This window comes from Equus asinus, chromosome 12 (assembly GCF_041296235.1).
Source record: "Equus asinus isolate D_3611 breed Donkey chromosome 12, EquAss-T2T_v2, whole genome shotgun sequence".
NCBI classification, from domain to species: domain Eukaryota; kingdom Metazoa; phylum Chordata; class Mammalia; order Perissodactyla; family Equidae; genus Equus; species Equus asinus.
This window is the reverse complement of record NC_091801.1, coordinates 14139709-14157319: the sequence shown is the minus strand read 5'-3', so window position 1 is coordinate 14157319 and position 17611 is coordinate 14139709. Positions and strand designations below refer to the sequence as shown.

At 40.7% G+C, this 17611-nt stretch overlaps 1 long non-coding RNA gene across 23 annotated transcripts in view; it reads left to right on the top strand.

Moving 5' to 3' along the window:
* Positions 1 to 13915, top strand: part of LOC106839199 (uncharacterized) — a 120729-nt gene extending 106814 nt beyond the window's left edge. For 17 of the 23 annotated variants that reach the window (XR_011493151.1, XR_011493154.1, XR_011493163.1 and 14 more), the window contains 2 exons: positions 4805 to 4890; positions 12024 to 13915. This is a non-coding gene — a long non-coding RNA (uncharacterized lncRNA). The other 6 variants (XR_011493162.1, XR_011493153.1, XR_011493149.1 and 3 more) reach the window with 5 other exon arrangements.
* Positions 13916 to 17611: the final 3696 nt, after the last annotated feature.

The window sequence follows — 17611 nt, the reverse complement described above, 5'->3', positions numbered from 1 at the left end:
TCTAAGTCCAAAGTCTCATCTAAATATTGTCTAAGTCAGATCTGCCTGAGACTCAGGTACAATCCATGCTGAGGCAGTTTCTTCTCTAACTGTGAACCTGTAAAATCAAACAAGCTGTGTGCTTCCAAAATGCAATGGTGGGACAGGCATAACGCAGATATTCCCATCTCAAGGGAGAGGAATAGGAAAGAAGAAAGGAGTGGCAGGTCCCAAGCAAGTCAGAAACTTAAGGTTCGAGAATAATCTTCTTTGACTCAAGGCTCTGCCCTCCATGCCCACCAGAGTTTCCACCATCCAGACACTCTGGGGCAGGAGTTGAACCCCCTTGAATTTGCTGGTTGCTGGGCACAGCCCACATTGCAGCTCTCCTGGACTAGAATTGCAAGCTGGTGGCTCTGCCAGTCTGGAGTTGTGGGGGTAGCCACACTCCCATGGGTCTGCTAGACTCTGCCTCAGTGGGGCCTCTCTGTGATGGCCCCACTCCTGAGATGACCCTCTGCGTGAACAGAGGAGTTCAAGGCAGCTCCATCCTTGGAAATCTAGGTGGAGGCAGCCACAGCCTCACAGCTTTGCAGGGCATACTACACAGTACGCTGGGTCCTGCCACAGCCATATCTAGGACAACCAAAGAGCACAGGGACGGAGCGTGGGAGCAGAGTCCATGGTGTGGGGCTGCAAGGCACACTGGGCAGCAGTGGCCCCTTCCTTGAAATTGTTCTGCCTCACAGGCCCTTGCACTGTGGGCCTGTGATGGGAGGAGCAGCCCTGATGCTCTCTGAAATGGCTACGAGATCATTCTTCCAGTTGTCTTGAATAATAGGTCCTGCCTTTTGTTTAGATGGCTGACTAATCCCCCCACTGCCTTGGTAAACAGCACCAGAGTTCTGTTTACAATGCCAGCCCAGACTTACCTCCTTAGCAAATTTGACCACATCTTTCTTATTGTCTCCTGAACAGGCTTTCTCATTTTTTACAAAATGGACAGGCTGAGAATTTTCCAAATTTTTAAGTTCTGCTTCCCTTTCTATTACTGGACCAGGTTCATTTTGCCCATCACACAAAAAGCCAATCACTGAGATGATGAGTTTGCAGCAGAGAAAAGATTTATTCACAAGGCAGCCAACTGAGGAGATGAGAGAACAAATCTCAAATCTGCCTCCCCGAAAATGGGGACTAGGGATATTTATGAGGTAGAGAGGCTGAGTGGTCTGAGATGTGGGGATAGATGATTGGAAACAAGGAAGAGTGAGGTCATTGATGGTCTGCATGAGCATGGTCAAGCCTCGTGGCTCTTCATAGGACACTTGTTCACCAAATGATGGTGTCAGCATGATCTGAGAGTGGAGTTTTTAGTTCCTTGACGTCAAGAGTTCATCTCTCAGACACCTGCGCAGACCCAGTTGGTGGGTTGGTGGTCTTGGCCAGCCTAACCAGATAGGAGTCAACTCTTAGTTCTTGAAAAACAACTCAAGCATCCATTACCGTAGTGACCCGAGAGTCAGGGATGTTATCTGTGAGGAACCTAGTGGGAATTGGGTAGTATACTTCCTAAGCAGCACAGCTAACAATGGGCAGGCAAACAACTAAAAGCTACAATTAATAACTGCCTTAAAAATTGTAGTTACTAGATACCTAATGGTATCTTTCCACTGGTTTCATTTTGATTAAAAATTCTATCTTTAGGTCATTTCTCTCTTCTCACATTTTACTGTAAGCAGTCAAGGGAAGCCAAGTTGCGCCTTCAAGACTTTGCTTAGCAATTGAGGAGTCAAATATCCAATTTTATCATTCGTAAGTTCTACCTGCCACAAAACAATAGGATGCAAACATAATCTAGCTAAATTCTTTGCCACTTTCTAACAAAAGCGCCCTTTCCTCCATCGTCCAATAAACATGTGCCTCATTTCCACCTGAGACTTCAGAACGGCCTTCACCATCCTTCTGCCTACCAAACTACTGTTTAGGATTACGTAGGTTTTCTCTAAGGAAATTGAGGCTTTCTCTGTATCTTTCCTTTTTTCTTCCTGAGCTCTCACTAGAATTGCCCTTAATGGTCCATTCATGGCAATGTAGGCTTTTTCTAGCAGGCACCTCAAAACTCTCACAGCCTTTACCCATTGCCCAGGTCCAAAGCTGCTTCCCCATTTTTAGGTATTTGTTGCAGCAGCACCCTACTTCTCATTAGCAGTTTTCTATCTTAGTCCATTCAGGCTTCTATGACAAAATACCATAGACTGATTGGCTTTGAACAACAAACATTTGTTTCTCACAATTCTGGAGGCTAAGAAGTCCAAGATCAAGGCATTGGCAGATTCAGTGTCTAGTGAGAGTGGGTTCCTTCTTCACAGAGGGTTTTATTCTTCCTGTGTCTTAACATGGAGGAAGGGGTCAAGGGATCTCTCTGGAGTCTTTTATAAAGACACTAATCCCACTCATGAGGGCTCAGTCCTCATCACTGAATCACTTCCCAAAGGCCCCTCCTCCTAATGCCATCACAATGGGGATTAGGATTTCAACTTGTGAATTTGAGGGGGCCACAAACATCCCATCTATGGTAGGAGCACAGCACACAGGCAGCAATGCCCAAACATTCCTTGAGAGGCTTTCCAGCTAGCAGCCACAGCTCTGCACCCACCACCCCTGGTCCTGTCTCAGCCTCCACAGTCTCTCCCACAGCCCTGTGCGTGATGACAAGACACTGGATCAATTGGGGGCACTTCTTCAACAAGGAAAGGTTGAGGATTATCATGGAGAGCATTTGACACCTTTAGAAGGCCAGTTCACCCTTTGATTCTCTTGTGTGGAGAAATCCAAGTTCAGTTAAACGTGTTGTAGTTTGTTTTTAAAAGATTTTTTGTGTTACATCTGTGTACATAAAGGGAGTGTGTGTATAGCCTATTAATGGGTTTTCATTCGTTAAAAGAGAATGATTTTCAATTTTGCATGCCAGGTGATAGATGAATGAAATAAATGACAGCTCTCATGGGTGAAAGGACCACTATTAGGCAAAACTGGACAATTTTAATTAAGAAGGAGTAAACTTATAAATTAGGTAAGGGAGCAGGAACTACGAGAGAAAATTTAGTGCAAGTAAGAACTTTACAGAGAATTGGTTGAAATCAGAAACTGCTCTTATAGTTTTCTGAGGGATAATACTTCTGGAGTTAATAGTTGGCAGGTGTTAGGGACTGACGTTTGTGTGCCCACAAGATTCATAGGCTGAAGCCCTAAGCCCCAGTGTGATGGTATTTGGAGGTGCGGCCTTTGAAAGGTAATTAGGTTTAGATGAGGTCACGAGAGTGAAGCCTCCCAATGGGATTAATGTCCTTACAGGAAGAGGAAGAGACCCCACAGCTCTCTCACTCTCTCTGCCATGTGAGGACACAGCAAGAAGGCAGCCATCTGTAAGGCAGGAAGAGGACCCTCACCAGGAACGGAACCAGCCAGCACCATGACCTTGGACTTCCCAGCCTCTATAACTGTGAGAAATAAATGTCTGTCATTTAAACCAGCCAGTGTATGATATTTTGTTATAGCAACCGACGCTGACAAAGACAGCAAGTTTATTATGAATTTTATTCATTTGTTCTAGTGAATGAGTCCTTTTCTCTACAGTTATTGAATTTTATTTTTTGTTATAAAATTTGGGGGTTTTGTTTAAAGATTACAGGTATCTGGACTTATCCATTGTTTCATTGTAGCTGAATCATCTCAGTTATATATTTCAGGTCATTGTTTGTACCACATAGTTCATACCTTGCCAGCAACTGGTAGCAGCAGACCTGACATGCGCAGGTGACAATGAAGACGTCAAAAGAATTCCTATAAAATGGGGATGTTTTAGGGCTTGTGGATCTTGAATATGTTCACCTCATAAATAAATCTAGTATTTTCCTTGGTGAATAAAATTGAAGTTATTAAAAAATATGTTCACTTCTTGTAAGAATGTGTGATACTGATTCAATAATAATTGAAGCCCTGTTTTTGCCCCTTGAGTATTCATTCTTGTTCTCCAGTAGAAAACTGATCTTGGAGAGAGACTTAGTTATTGAATAAATTCATATTGTGCATAGTTTCTTCTTCATCTATTTCAAATATAGCAAAGCGTTCCAAATCTGATTTCAAATATATTTCATGTAAGCAACAGTCTAAAGCTCTTTTGAGATTAATATTTCCTAATGTCCAGCCATTCCTTCTGTGATTATATCACATTTTTTTAGTGACATATCCCTCTGATTCTTTCCTAGAAAGAAAGCAGGCCATTTCAGATAATCTCATTACTTTTCTGAAGGGATCTTTTATTACTGGTTTTATTTATCCTCAGGAGCACCTGGAAACTATTCTTCAAGCATTGAAGGCGGGCTCTGCTGACCTGCTGTCTGGAATTGTGGTTCTGTGGTGAACTGGGTGGCGAGGCCGATAATCCACCCGTCAAGATGAGCTGGACTGCAGCCTTCCCTCCCCCACACAGATCCCCATTCCCTTAGTTATTTGGAGTCTTCATGGCTTCCCCTCACTGTTTCCTGAGCCCTGAGGAGCAGTGTTAAATAGTGGTTAAATATATGGCCTCTGGTTTCAGACAGGCCTCAGTTTAAATCTTGGTTCTGCTATTTAAACATTATATGGCATTGGGAATGACTATCTCTTCATCTCTAGAATGGGCATCCTAATGGCATGCCGTCTTATGAAATGGTTGTGGGGGTTAAAATGAGACCATGTGTGTGAATTACCTGGGAGTACCTGCACACAGTAGGGACTCAGTTAATTCAGTTCTCTTCTGTTCTCCACACCTGCTTTTCCCCAGCTTCGACTGGAAGCTGACCTAAGGTGGCTGTCCCATTGGAACAAATGTAACAAAGATTCACATATAGACATCAATAACTGATAAAGGTGAGTTTCAAGGAAGTTTGCAACTTTCCTAAGATGATAGAGTAAATGGCAAAGTCAAGGATCAAACTCGGGGTTGTCTGACATCAAAGTCCACAACCTTGACCGCTACACCAGGCAGTCCCACAGGAGCTGCTGCCAAGCCTACACACAACGGGGAATTCTCCTCAAAAGCAGTTTGAAATACAGATGGCAAAAAGAGCAGAGTAGACACTGAACAGCCAAAAATAAGCAAATGTTCTTGATCAAAGGACTTGCTGTATTTGCTCCCAGCAACAGTGGGCAAGCTCACCCATTTCTCGGCACACTAGCTGATGCTGGATACTACTGGCCTTTTTAGTTTTGACTTTCTGACAAATGAAAACTATCACTTTGCTGCCATTTGAATATCTTCTTCAGTAGTATATTAGATTTGATTTTGGCTGATTTCTAATGTCCATTCATTTAAAGACATTTTCTAAAGGAAAGGCTCATTTTCTAAAGGAAATAAGACAATAGCTTACTGGTAAAATGTTATTAAGGTGCCTTGACAATGGAATTTTGATGTACTATAGTTATTCAGAAGATAGTAAACAGCTGTTTTCTGACTAATGAATTTAAAATGACAGTAAATATGTTTAATGTGCTTATTGCACGGTCTTTTGAGAAAGATAAAAATAGAGATGCTGAAAATCCCTAGAGCCTGACAGTAGATTCCAACAGACTTACCTCAAATCTTAAGTTTCTGGTCGGTGTTTGGTGCAGTGTTTGTGTCAGTCATTTTTCTCTTTTAGGTAATTGTGTTGTCTTCTAGTTATGCCATTTTCCTAACGCATTGCACTCAGCATCAGGACGTGAGCATTTAGACAAAAGTAGTAGATTTTTGGAATTTGTTTTTCAACAATTGGTACTACAGAGCTTAAGGATGACAAATGATATCCAAGGTTTGAGATCTCATAAAAACATGTACATAGGTTGTTTACACTTGTGCAAGTATGTACATATCCATACAGCTCTCTATCAGTAGAATGTTGTGTTGAGACAAATGTAACCTTTACAAAAATATGTCACATATTAGAGCACAAAGTAAATCTCAACAAATATCAAAGAATTTCTGTACATGGAGAGAGACTGTATTCTCAGAGTAGAGTGCAATTAACTTAGGGATAGTTAGTCAAAGATACCCTCCAAATACTTTCGGACTGTTAAAATCACTTCTAAGTAGTTCATGAGTCAATGAAAAAAAACATAATTCAAATTTTACTTCTGAATATAGAAGAAATTCCAAATAAAATATTTACATATCAAACCCACCAAGTGCTGGAAAAATATATGAGAACCAGTTATTGTTTACCATAGGTATGCAAGGAGTTAACATTAGAAAGTCTATTAAAGTAAATTAGCACATTTACAATTAGCTGGAATATTGCATTATAAATTAAGAGAAAAAACGATGGTCTATTAAGTTAAAACTTCGGGGAAAATTGGCTATGATATGGAAATAAAATAAAATTAGGTCCCAAATTCACACTGCCTACAAAAATGAATGCCAGGTGATTTAAGCGGTTCAACTTGGAAAGTAAACTTTAGGACTTCTGAAAGAAAATATAATTAAATTTATTTATGTCACATCAGGATAAGGAAAGATTTCTTGAACACAACATAAAATGAATAAAATGTAAAAGAATAGATTAATGAAATTTACTACATTCTTATTTTTAAAAACTGATGAGATGAAAATATCCCCTGTAAACAAACAAACAGACAAGTTACAGACTGGGAGAAGATACACAATGTAATTAGCAAGAAGGAATTCGTATAAGGAATGTATTTTAAAAGTCTCACAACCCAGTTGGAAAATAGGCAAAGGATCTGTATTTAAGGACCAATAAGCATATCAAAATATGCTTATCCTCACTAGTAAGAAGAAACACGTAAATTAAAATAGCAATGTGATAAAATTTCACACCCACAGGTTTGGCAGATATTCTGATAATAGTAAGTGTTGGTGCAGAGGGAACTCCTCTCCTGCTAGTGGGAATATAAGTGGTGCAATCACTTTGGAGGGAGTATCCACTAAAGTCAGAGAGGCACACGCCTGGGACCAGGGACTGCTATTTTTGTAACAAACCTTGTAATACTGTCTGATTCTCAAATACATGAGAAATACAGCTTCTAAATAAAAATTTAAATATTCATTAAAACTAGACAGAATAATAAGGAACTATGCCTGGAAATGTAGGCTAAAGCCAAACTTTAAAAGCTTCTAAATATCAAACTAAATCTATTTGTAATTGATTCAGTGGTAATGATAAGCCACTGAGTAGTTTTGCATAATGACGTCATACAACCAAAGCTCCTCTTTAAGACTGTCTTACCAAGGTGTGGAAGACGGTTTGGAGGGCTCAATGACCAGAAAAGGAGCATTGCATTAATCTGGGAATAGATTATGAGAAGCTGAGCTAGGGGATGGTACTAGGTAATGAGAAGAGAAGCCAGATACAGAGTCTGGAAGTAACCCACCTGATGAATCAACCTCCCAGGCTGCTGCCGTGCGCTGCTGTTAATCTCATACCAGTCCCATTCCTCTGCCCCACTAAGGATGCTCTTCCTTGCACTTGTCCTACTGTCCCCTCAGCCCCTAGAGCCTTCAGGACCTTTTGGACAAGGTAGCCTTTAAGTCCATCACCTAACTCACAACCTTATCCTCCTGGCCGTGCCTGAGGTCGACCTCCATACCCAGTGAGTACCATCTCACTCTTTTGCAAGGTAACTTTACTGAATTCCCTCACAGGCACACCAAAGAAGCAAAGTTGCCCCCTCAGTTTTCTCTTTCTCGTTACCACTCTGTGACTTACCTTCAGAATTCCAACACTTCCATAAATTAAGCACCATCACTTTTGAAAGAAAGAGTTAATATCCTGTGCACTAGCAAATATGCTTTAGATATAAAATGGGTTTGGAAATGTTCCTTCTTCAATTTTTTGGAAGAGTTTGAGAAGAATTGGCATTAATTCTTTAAATGTTTAGCAGACTTTATTTTTAAAGATAATATCTCCACTTAGCTATGCCATTGAGGGAGTAGCAACAGCTACCTCATAGCTTTAGGGTTAAATGAGAAAATAGATATAAAGTCCTACCGCATGGTCTGAATATAAAAGAAACTGCATTAAAAGTAGTTTTTCTTCCCCTCTATCTCAGTAGGCTTGTGAGAAAAGCTCAATAAATGTTCTTAGAATTTTTAAAGCTTATCTACACACACACAAGTAGTTTATATATTACTGTAACAATAAATCCTTATTTTTCATTAGTATCTGACAGTGAATAGTACCTGATTTAAGCTTCCAACTTTTTATAGAATGAACTATGTAATGAGTCCTTGTTATATAAAAAGTGACACTTTAAAAGTATTTGATTAGTAATTTGTTATGACATTTACAAAATTAAATTAGGATAATTTTTTATCTTTTATTGGTACACTGACATATCTCCAAGGTTAACCTTAAAGCCTTTAATAGCATACTTTTTGTGAGAGTATATTATCAGAAAATGTTCAATAAATCCAGGAAACGTGTATTTCAGCTTTAGAAGCTAAACTGTTACGAAAAAATCACGGCAGCTCTTTTTCTGGAAGGCTGCAAATCAAGATGATTCAGATCCCTTCCAAATATACTTTTCTTGAATTACTTATTCTGTTTATTTTTTGCCTAAATCCTATGAGCAAAACTCCAAAACTTCTGATGTGTAAATGACAAGTTTTATTTTATTCGCATTCTACTCTGGGCACTCAATTCTGCATCCTTTTCACTTAAAAGTAGGGCATCTAGGTAAAGCCTATAGTAATGAAATTTAACTTTTATTTAGACATACTGACTTCCTAGAAGTCAAAGCTGAGTTTCCAACTTTCCTCTTTTTGTTAGGTTGGAACTTTGCTGTGTTAGACTTTCCCTTTCAATATATCATGCATGAGGAAGGACAAAGCATAATTGGAAATTGGGGACAAAATTTCAAATCCATTTCCAAATGTCCAAATGTTCTGACTTTAACTTAACAGGTTAGAATTAAATATTGAGCTCATCCTTGATATTTGCGAACCACCTCAGCAACATTAGTTTTATTATTGACTGCATAAAATACAGTACAATTAAATGCTTTAAATTTATCATTTCTTTCACAATAGGAGAGATTTCTTTATCTCATTATTGTAAGAAAGTTGCTAATTTTTATAATATTCTGATTGATTTTTTAAATGCCAATGTTTTGAATGTTTTATTTGGTTATTTTCACAGAGCTTCATTCTGACGGTTACATTGCTATTAGATGGGATTATTTGGAGCACAGCACACACAGTAAATGGATCTAAGTTAACTTAGTTCTTGTCAACTCTCATAAGTTAGTTTTGCTTCATTTATGGTTCCACGTAGTACTGTTACCTTTCTCCCCACTTTTAAAAGGAGATGCTTACCATAGAAATGTTATTAAGATAAAACAAAAGAGAAAAACCAAATGAAAGTCACTTTACATGAAATTTGCCTCTTGCCTTGTAAAATTAGGGTCTGTAAGGTTAGGCTGCTGACGATATGTCAAGCGTTGGCTGTGGAGATGCTTGGCTGTTTTCACAGGTAGGTGTATGCACACATGGAATATGAGTGTAACTTGACCTACATGGAATTTCACATTGAAAGAAGTAATTTATTTCATATTTGACCCGTTGGATCTGATAAAGGAAACATATTCTACAAAAAATTGTAGTACCTCTTATAAAGCATTTCTTAGATGAATGTTCTGTGCTATTTTGACTCCAAACAGATTATTTGTTCCTTAGGTCCTTGTCAAACAAACTAATTCTCCATCAGACTAAAACGAAGTTGCATATTTTAAAGTTTAATTGAAGATAAACTTACTTTGAGTCAAAGATTGAAGTTTAGTTTGGAATTTGAATGCAAATTATATAACTGGATGTGGAAAATAATGTGTAACTATCATCAAAATTAACTCAGCTTGTGGAGTTTGACACAAATTCTTCTTTTCCATACTGTTGGCGGGACTTCTTCAACGGGGTCAGTTGTCATTTATTTGAAAAGAGATGTTAGACAGTCCCAGGGAAAACTTCCCCTGCTCTCCCATTCCAGCTGCCGCAACATTTGGTATCTGCCACTGGAGATCTTCCCCGTTCCTATAAGCAATGACAGTCCAACAGGGCGACCCCCCGCATAGCGCTCTTGCTAGAAATTTGTGTATCCTGTTCTCTCTCACTTACCAGCCTTGACACTCAATTGATCACAAATACCTCCCAAATTCTGTCCTTCTCCACTCCGTTAGCCATTTCCTGGAGCCTCTGAGGATCACATCTCCACTCCGAGGCTGTTGGTAGGCTGCTCCTAAGCTCTCCCTCCCTCATCCCCTCAGCCACCAGTCACACATCTTTTGCATCAAGCACACTAAATTCTCACCTTTCCTGGAATATATCTGGCTTTTTCACAATCCCATGCTGTTCTCTTCCTGGCTGTACTTTTCTTCTGTTTGGCTTAGGAAAAAAACTTACATACCGGTCAATATCCTTCTCAAATGCCACCACCTCTGTGAAGCCTTCACTGACTGCTCTTCTGCGCTCCAACAGCCTCTCTTATAGCACATACAATGTTGTAGTGTAATTTTTTTTATTACACTTACCCCCACCTACCCACCCACTAGGCTGAGCTTCCTGAGAGCCTGGATGACTTCTTAACTTGTCTGGGTCACTGACATGCCCGCAATATTCATCACTGTGCCCAGCACTCAATGTGTCTGACATAGGCTAGGTGCTCAAAATATGTTTGGTGAATAAATGGCTGAACAAAACTCTAACATTTGGGAGTAAGACATCAATCCACTGCCTCCAAATATGTTCTCAGGTGCATTTCTCTGGGATCGGAGGTACCAAGTAGCCAGGGGACATGGGGGGTTTGGGGACCCTGATGGAGCAGAGAAGAGGACAGCAGGGGCTGAGGAGGCCGCACTTCACCTGCCTGGGGATGGGCTAGGCCCTGGCGTGGTCCATGGGATCAATTCTAGGAGGATTAAACTAACAGACAAAAGAGAGGAAGAGAGGAGGGAGGGGATGTTGCTGGACACTGGGTCACTTGGATGACTGCTCTGTGGACAAATACATTTTAAAAAAATAATTGAGGTGAAATTCATATAACATAAAAGTAACCATTTTAAAGTGAAAAACTCAGTGGCGTTTAGTACATTCACAATGTTGTGAAACTAGGAGAGATGGAAATGTGCTTTGGAACTAGAGAAATCCGTACTTTTCATCCTTTCTTCTGGCCACTGTTTCACACAATGTCCCTTCAGTAAATGAATATGCTCCATGGCTGTCCTCACGCTGGGTCTTGAAGCAAATGTACAGCCGAGGTGTGAGAAATGTGTCCCAATGCCTGCGAGATGTGAATTGCACCTGGTAAAAGTCTGGTATAATTGTGTGATGCTGAGAGAGGAGCTGGAAATGCAGATCAGGTGGACCGCAATAGCCTCAGACTGAAACCCACATTTCTGTTCTGAAGTTTGGGATGAGAAATACATTTATTGTGGCTCTTCTATGTTTGACTTCAGATGAGAGAGAACACACACAGAAATTCCCTTATTTGACGGAACAGCAATGAGCACATGCCACAGGAATAGGTAAGACTGTGCCAGATTAACCTCCATCTGACCTGGGGAAGTGTGTGTGTGTGTTACTGTCTATATCAATGTGATCTCTTCATAAGAGTGTAGATGTTGGTAAATCTTGAGATTTATAAATATGTAGTTATGATTCTACCTTCTTCGCGTTCTCTAATTGTTAAAATACCCAATATAGTGCCATGCAGAGACAAACGTTGGCTAGGGAAAATATAAGCATACAAAATTACAATCTAGAAATGTGTCTAAATATCTGAAATGCAATTGACACAAACAGCAGATCTCTCTACCACATATTGAGACCACGTGACTATGGATCTGTATTAGTTGATGAATTATAAGAATGCCATGAAGGCTATGAGAGGATGTACCTCAAATATGAAAAATTACAACTGGCAACCTGTGCCAATATCTTTTATTATTTTGTTTTTTTAAGCTTTCTTTTTAGATTACACTTCTTCTAAAAGACATTTATTTTTTTGTTTCTTTAGAATTAGCCATAAGTATGCACTCCAAGACATGGAAATACGTCTCAAACTACCATGACCGTCCTGTCACGAAGGCAAGGCTGTCACCACATTGTTCACAAATGCTTGGCCCAGTGTAATCTCAAGTGACAAAAGGGAATAGGCTGTCATCACCCGCATAGACAACGCTCCGTTGTGATAGAACGAATAGACTTTTAGGAGACATCCTGATACTCAATATATGGTTTCCTTCCAATAGCATTGTCTGTTGCTTGCTCGTTTTAAACACAACTTAATCGATGCTGTGAAACTAAATCCCATTTTCTAGCTCCTGTAAGAATTCAGTGCTTCTGAGTTTGAGCTTTGTTTTCTTAGTGACATCAGTTTGTTTTAACATTCCCATTAGGGATTCTTTTGTGAGGGGAGATGTAAATTAGGTTTTACTTTGTTTATTCTGAGTTTGTCGTGAGCAGAAGTTTGATGAAATAATCTTTGAAAATCCAGAAGACCCTACACACTATGGTAGCATAATCCAGTTTCCCCCTCACTATTGCATCTGACGTCCTTCTGAAAAAAAAAAAATGAATATTTTAGGCAGGAGACAAACACGAGGGAAAGAAGAGGTTTGGGGGTGAAACTGGGGACAAATGAGAACTCCAGTGCTTCGGTGAAATGTATCTGCTCGCTCGGTGTACCAGTTCTCAATCTTCCAGTTTCCCCTGCTTTTCCACCCCATTTGACTCCCCCACCTGCAAGGTCAGCTGCTCCAAGGAGCAATTTATAAACTTGCAGCTCATATTGTGGTTGCAGTTCCAGGACTGACATGAAATTAAATCAGTCTTGAGTGCTGTAGGATGCAAAAGCTACCTTCCGAGTTTACTGAGCCCTCCACGACTCCTAATAAATCTTGGAAAGGTAGCATTCCACCAGTAAATGCCCAGCGTCTCTCCTCACAAAAGGACCTTGAAATGGAAACAACGAAGTTTTCTTTGAGGCCATATTTCATACCACGGAGAGGGAGACGTACATGGAAGCCGCATTCTTAAGCACCCTTTTCCAGCTCTGCAACAGGCGCTTTGTGAGACAATGTTAAATGAGCCCTTAACTTGCTCCTCCACGTTCCCAACTGCTGGGGCCGCGTGGTATGAAAACATCCGTGAAAAGTTGACTGTACTCACAAAGTTTCATTATTGTTTTTCAAGAGCAGAAGGTGAGTCTTTAAAAGGTCAATGAGCCTATAAATATGGCTTTGCTACAAATGTGTCACCCCTCAATTTCCAGGGACACCGAAGCTTATTGCTGGAGGCTCATCAGTGTGGCTGAGAAGGAATCTGAAGCAGATGCTGTCAGACGGTAACGCTGAACTTACACCAGACGATAACGCACGTTTTCTAATATTCCAAAATTTAATCTTAAACCGTTAGTCAAATCTGCCTAAAATCTTGGGACACAAAGTCAGTTATTGGGTCCTGTGCAAAGTTTATTGTAGGTATTAACACTTAATTTCCCCCAAACCTCTCTGAGTGAAATATTATTAAGGTCCCCTGTGATGGTTAATTTTATGTGTGAACTTGGCTAGGCTGTGGTACTCAGTTTTTGGCCCAACACCAGTGTAGATGTCGTGGTGAAGGTATGTTTTAGATGAAATTAACATTCAAATCAGTAGACTTGGAGTAAAACAAAATACCTTCTATAAGGTGAAAGAGCTCATCCAACCAGTTGAAGGACTTAAGAAAATAAGACTGAATCCCCTGGAGGAATAGAGAATTCTGCTTCCAGACTGCTCTTGGACTCGAGTCGCAACATCAGCTCTTTGCAGGTCTGCCCTACAGATTTCCAGTTTGCCAGCCCCGACGATCACATGCACCAATTGCTTAAAATAAATCTCTCTCTCTCTAGTTATATATTTATATATATATACATATGCTTTTGTGTGTGTGTGTGTGTGGAAGATTAGCCCTGAGCTAACATCTGCTGCCAATCCTCCTCTTTTTGCTGAGGAAGACTGGCCCTGAGCTAACATCTGTGCTCATCTTCCTCTACTTTATATGTGGGACGTCTACCACAGCATGGCTTGCCAAGCGGTGCCATCTCTGCAACCGGGATCCAAACAGGCGAACCCTGGGCCGCCGAAGGAGAACGTGCGAACTCAACTGCTGCGCCACCGGGCCGGCCCTCTCTCTAGTTATATAGATACATGCATAGATATTTCTCTGGAAAATTCTGACTAATCAATCTCCATTTTACAAATGGTAAAACAAAGTCTCAGAGAGATAAAATAATTTGTCATAGGCCACACAGCTAGTTAGCAGCCGGGTGGAATGCAGGCTGCTCTTTCTTGCAGGGCCGAGCTAGAACCCAGGTTCCTCCCAGCCTGTGGCCAAGAACCGTATGAGGGGCATGTGAAGAGTTGGTTGTGTTTAATCCTGTCATCGGTTTATTGGAAAGCTTTTCACTGCAGCCTGCAAGAGGGAAAACGACTTGCTTGGGGTGAATGTGGCCACCAATGCGCTCTTTCCCTTCATCTAAACAGAGACTCGGTCACACTTCATTGATCATGCCTCTCGCTGAAAGGTCGCCTTAATGCTGGCCAGCAAATATTATGTTTCTCAGGCAGCCCTATGCTGTCAACCACATTTCCTGATCTACTCTGATTAGATATATAAACAGCTTCGGTAAAACAGAGCCCGAGCTTTGCTGTTAAAAATATAAGATAAGGCTTCCATAAATATTCATCAACAGCAGAGACACTGTGTCAGTTAGGCCTGAACCCTCAGAGCACACAGCTTCTTTTTATGGTGTTGTAAGAAGGTCAGTGGGCAAATAACCATGATTTATAATCATGTTTTAATAGTGACTGGTGTTCCGGCTGAGGGACACACTGGGGAGAAGAAAGGGTTAAAATAGTCGCGAGGGGTCACGAAGTGGTCTTGCATTAATGACCTAGCACATGAGCAACATTACTAAAAGTTCCTTAGTTATTTTGTATCTGCTAAGTGTGACCCCATCCCAGCTAAGAATAGGGATGAAATGGTCTGACGCCTGCAAGGTGCAGAAACGTGAACGAAGAACAAGGACTTCCCTGAAATTCGAATGTGCTGCCCAATTGGGGAAATGAAGTAATCAAAACCACGCGTTTTATACCTTCAGATGCATCTCGTCCCACAAACACGTGCAAGGCAGGACCAGTTTATGGCGTTTTATTACAGATTCATGTGTGTTTAATTGGTATGCATTTCAAAATACTCTTCTAACATTTGTGCCAACGTTGGGCTCGATGATCTAAAGGATTTTTCCAGCTCTAATTCCTTTGCATGAGAACATGTGCCCTTTCCATATAATTTTTGGTATTTGTTTTCCAAAAAGCTACAAAGGGTTGTCAATATTGGTTTTAAAGAGGAAAAAATAAGATGAGAGTAAGAAGAGACTATCAAAAGTTGCTTGGTGGGAAAATATCAGAAGTTAACATACTGGATGAAGTTTTAATGTGCTTGGATATTTATAGATAGCTTCCGAAAGACATTTTGCTCACATAAAGAGCTCACTACTCCCCACTTCAATGATCACTTGAAATTTTCCTAAACTAATCAATGCAATTTCTACTCAACACTAAATAGACCTGCTCACATTTGTTGAGCAGTTACTATGTACCCAGCACTGTTCTAAACACTTTACACAAATCAGCTGAGAAAAATCCTGTCGTCAACCCAAGAGCCTGCTGCTTTTTTCCCTCTTTATCGCAGCCTATGAAATTATGCATACTCAATTTAAACCTTTCTTGAATTAAAGTAATATTCTCCCAGGTTGATGCCTGGTTTGGGTTAACATCAAATATAAAAGCCTTTTATTTTCCCGAGATAATCGTTTTATTTTCTTGGAATTGTTGTGACCCATAGTTCCCATGCTTGGCTGTGCATCAGGATCGCATGAGGAACTTTCCAAAAATGCGAGTTCCTAGGCCAGAACTCCCAACCACCGAATCTCTACAGGCGGGACTCAGGAATCTGCATTCTAACAAGGAAGTGGTATTTTTATTCCTTTCGCAGAAGAAGAAACCAAGTCACATAAGGTTGAATAACAGCCTGAAGTCACACTGAGAGTAAGGAAGAACTAAATGCAAACAGAGGAAGGTCGTAGGTTTTTTTTAAATTGTACTTGAGTTGGTCTTAATGTTGTTTGTGCTTCTATAAGAAGCAACACGTTTTCTTTGTACAAGGTACTCAAATACTAAAAGCCAAAGTGATATTAGGCTGCGCTGAGGGCACATTTGGGGAACTTAGGCCACCTCTCCGAGTTTTCCAGAAAAATGAGTACATGTGGACTGTCTTTCATTCTTTCCTTTAGTTAGGATATCTTTAGTCTTGGTTTACACATGCAAATGGGTTTCCATTATTAGATTGACCGAGAGAACCCCTCAGACTCGTGTGGGTCTATGAAGAGCGCTGTAGAAAGATCTGGGATCATCCGTGTTGGGGAGGAACAGACATAACCCGAACCTAGAATCAGAGGCCCAGGGTGCCAGTGCTGTCCTGTCCCTTCCTATCTGCTCAGCCTTGAGCAATCTCAGGACTTCTTTGAGATCACTTCTAGTTATTGCCTTTGTGGGACCCTGAGACACAGTGCTCCATGCATCCTCTAACAAGTAGTGCTACAGCTTCCCTGAACAAAAGCTCAGAACAGAAGTTCAGGGCATGTGTTTCATGAGCCCATTTCCTTTTGTTTGTTTGTTTGGTTTTTTTTGGTGAGGAAGATTAGCCCTGAGCTAATATCTGTTGCCAATCTTCCTCTTTGTTTTCTTTTTCTCCCCAAAGCCCCAGTACAGAGTTGTATATCCTAGCTGTAAGTCCTTCTAGTTCTTCTATGTGGAATGCCACCACAGCATGGCTTGACAAGCAGTGCATAGGTCCACACCCATAGGATCTGAACCAGTGAACCCCCGGCCAAGGAAATGGAGCATGCAAACTTAACCGCTACGCCATGGCCCCATGAGCCCATGTCTGAATAAAGGCACGTTCTTCAAGAGGGACAAAAAAGTGGATCTCTGATAAAATCCAGGCATGGAGAGCCTGCAGTTGAAATTGACTTGCTGGACAGGACACCACGTCTCCAGGCCATAGGTGCTGGGGAAGCATGGGGCGTATTTAGCTTCTCATCTGCAGGACGAGCACTCTGTTCTGCATTTTATTTTAAAAGTTCCTGCAACATAGTCCCCACATGTTCTAAGGAAAGGAATTTTATATTATAAACATTACATGCAGGGCCTTTACTGTAACGGTAAGTTATTTCCTTAATTTTGTCTTAATTCCCCAGTACACAATGCAGAGATAAACAGATCCCGCCTTTTACCATTTAAAACCCTGAAGTATTTATCTATGAATCTGGGAGCCCCACTATCCAGAGTGTGCAGGGTGATACGGATCAGGTTAGTCTGTCTTAGAGTGCATTCTTTGGTTGCAATTTCCTGTTTATTCAAGGTAAAGAAGGGTCTTGCTACCACAGACTGGAACCAGACATAGCCCATTTGCACCCACAAGAGCTGAAATTACAAGGACCATCTCTGGTTTTTAAACAAGCTGTGTTGACTGTAACCTCTACACAGTTCAGCCCCGCCC